Below are 3,591 nucleotides of genomic sequence, written 5' to 3' on the forward strand. Positions count from 1 at the left end.
CCGAACTATCGCATCCTGGACATTTGATGCTTGGGGACTTGATGTTGTAAGACCACTACCAAAATATTCTGGTGGATACTTGTATATCTTGGTTGCAATATATTACTTCTCAAAACGGGCTGAAGTTGTCGCTCTTAAAGAAGTGAAGAAAGAGAATGTCACGAATTTTATCCGAGTGAATATCATCATCGCATTTTCATCCCTTGTTACATAATAATGGACAATGGCAAGCCATTTGATAATAATTTAATGAACAAGATTTGTGATCTATTTGGCTTCAAGCATTGTAAATCTTCTACGTACCATGTTGTCGCCAACGGTCTTGCTGAAGCATTCAATAAGACTCTATGCAACATGCTCAAGGAAGTTGTCTCCAAGTGCAAATGTGATTGGTATGAAAGACTGGAAGAAGCTTTGTGAGCATATAGGACAATGTACCACACACCAACTCAACCAACACCATATTAACTTGATTTTGCAGTTGAAGCAGTCCTGCCGCTCGAGAGTCAAATACCTTCTTTAAGACTTGCTATTCAAGAAGGGCCCGCTGAAGAAGAAAATATTGGATTGCGTCTTGCTATGTTAGAAGAACTTGATGAAAAGAAGCTAGAATCCCAACAAAACCTTGAATGTCATGAAGCTCGTCTATCTCGTGCTTTCAATAATAAGGTTTCTTAAGGTGCTTTCAAGTTGGATATCAAGCTCTTGCGGTAAGAAGACCATTACTTCGCACAAGTCTGGGGGGGGGGGGGAATTTACCAAAAGCGGAATGAATCATATATCGTACAAGAAGCATATTCACATGGTGATTACAAGCTTGTTAATGTAGATGGTGTACGGATTGGTCCTATTAATGCCAAAATTCCTAAAGAGGTACTAACCTTAAAGTAAGATGAGGTCTCTTAAGATACGAGCCTAGTCTGCATGTCCCTCGTAGCCCGCAAGAGTATAACTGTGTATGGCACAACCAAAAAACAAATAAAAAATCACTCAACTCCCCAGAACTAAGTTGTAACTTGATCCTCATCACTGAGGTACGTAGGCGCTTAGAACCATATTCTAAGTTCAGTTGCATGAGTATCGAAAATTCAAATGTTCCCAGTATATCTGTCACATGATAGTAAATCATAAGTATTTCATTTTATCTTTTGTCTCATCAAACTTTAGACTTGTACGAACTATTGACGGGTCAATGGAGGTATAAAACTCTTATAAAATATGAGTTTCTTTAACAGTTCACTTTAAGTCTTCAAATTAGGCCAAGTATGCAAGTTGAAGTCATTAAATTTTTTGAGTTTACAAGTTAAATTAAAATCCTCTATGTATAAAATTTGAACTATTCAGATCCTCTAAGCATGCAAGTAATACTTCAAGTATGTAAGTAAAATTATCCAAATCCTCCAAATGTGCATGTTGCTGAATTTCATGCCTAAGGTTGAAAAGGTTTGTCCTTTTGCACCTTAATCTAGCTTAGTCACAGATATATCCTTCAACAGATCTTAAATTTCTATGTCTTAAGGTGTAAAAACTTGTCCCTTTTCACCTTAAGCTACCCTTTACACTGGTTTATCTTTAAAATGATCTTTAAATTTCCATGCCTTAAGACGGATAAGATTTGTTTCTTTGCACCTTAAACTGTCCTTTTCACGAATTTATCTCTGGACGGATTATTTTTGTGTCGTGCACAATTTATACTCTTGCGGGCCACGAGTAAAAAAAAATCGTCATGCCTTAAGGTGGACAAGATTTGTCCCTTTCCACCTTAAGCTGGTCTTTTCAAAGGTTTATTTTTAAATGGGTCTTTAAATTTCCATGCCTTAAGGTAGACAAAATTTTTTGCTTTGCACCTTAAGCTGGTCTTTTTACAGGCTTATAGTTAAAAAGATCTTTCAATTTCATGACATGCCTTATGGTGGAAAATGTTTGTTCCTTTGCATCTTAAACTGGTCTTTTCGTGGATTTATCCTTAAAAGGATCTTATAAGCCTCAAGTTCCTGATCTCAAGGCGGTAATGTTCAACACATCCATACAGACCTCGAGATCAAATTCTCGTGTAGTATTCGGGATCTTATAAAGTCTCAAGTTAATGATTTTCAAGGCGGGGACGTTAAACACATCCCTTCACATCTTATGCTTAAGTAATCTTGACCTTGTAAAGCCTTTATAGTAGTTTTTTTAAAGGCGGGGTACGTTAAACACAATCCTCTAGTAAAGCCTCAAGTTAGTGATCTTCAGTACGGAGACGTTAAACACATACCTCCAGACCTTATGCTTAAGTGTTCGGGACCTTGTAAATCCTTGAGAGTAGTATTTGTTTTCAAGGAGGGAACGTTAAAACACAGTTTCTAGTCAAGCCTCAAGTTAGTGATCTTCAGGGGGGGCGTTAAACAAATCCATTGACACCTTATTCTTAAGTATTCAGGAATTTGGAAAGCCTTATAAGTAGTACTTTTTTTCAAGGCGGGGACGTTAAACACAGTATTCTAATAAAGCCTCAAGTTAGTGATCTTCAAGGCAGGGATGTTAAACACATCCCTTCATAGCTGAAGATCAAATTCTTATGTGAAAAATATTTCCATTGTGTAGCCTCCGCATAATATAAATATTTCTTTTGCTTATCTACATAAAAAAATTTAAAAAAAAAACACAAAAAAGGAAAATACAAAGAAAATACAAGTAAAGGAGAGATTGTTACCCGTCAAGATGTTTAAGACTTGGAAGGTATGCTATGCTAACAAAGTTAGACTTGAGACAATATTTTTCTTGGTATAATAACCATTGAAGTATAATTCAAACGATCACAGCCCTTTTTGGTGATGATGTTATGACATCAAGATATGAAATATTTTGTGAGGCAACGAAAATCTGAAATCAACTAGATGACAGAATTTAAAGTTAACTTCAAAAAAATTGTCTAGAAAGATATTAAAGGAGTTTGATACTAAATTTTGGATATGTTGTGGTCTTTTGTGTTAAGTTTTTTAGAGTAAAGTATATCGCAATTTCGATGTCTCTACCTTGAGATACAATTTTTTGGTGTCATCACACAAATCTTAAATTTTTGGTGCTCCAACATCTAAAGGTTACTTTATAATAATATCTGGAATGATCCCTAAGATATTAAATTTTGAATTTCGGATATGTTGTAGACATTTGTGTCTAGCTTTGGAACAATCAAGCGTCTTGTAATTTCGTTGTTCCTTCATCAAGACACAAGAGTTTTGGTAAAGCTACACAAATTTGAAATATTCAGCATGATAGAATCTAGAGCTAATTCAAAAATGCATATTAAAATTTTCTGAAGGAATTAAATTCTGACTTTTGGATTGTTAGAGATCGAAAAGTCTAGTTTCTAGAAAATCAAACCGTTCATGATTTCAATTTTTCTACAATGAGATATAATTTTTCAATGACAGACGTGTCAAGATAATAAAAAAAGTGACAAAAAATAGAAAAAAAGAGGGGAGATTACCTTGAATTATTCCCCTTTCATAGGCTCGTATCTCACAGTTTGTAATTGAAGACAAAATTGTGAAGACAATATGTCTATTTATAGATGTCATGTGGAGGGAATATATATATATATATATA

At 34.8% G+C, this 3,591-nt stretch overlaps 1 pseudogene; it reads left to right on the forward strand.

The window, feature by feature from the left end:
* The first annotated feature begins 216 nt into the window (after window positions 1-216).
* The window catches only part of LOC107023555, a 13,889-nt pseudogene continuing 10,514 nt past the window's right edge, over window positions 217-3,591 (forward strand).

The sequence above is a fragment of the Solanum pennellii genome, chromosome 1, assembly GCF_001406875.1.
Source record: "Solanum pennellii chromosome 1, SPENNV200".
NCBI classification, from domain to species: domain Eukaryota; kingdom Viridiplantae; phylum Streptophyta; class Magnoliopsida; order Solanales; family Solanaceae; genus Solanum; species Solanum pennellii.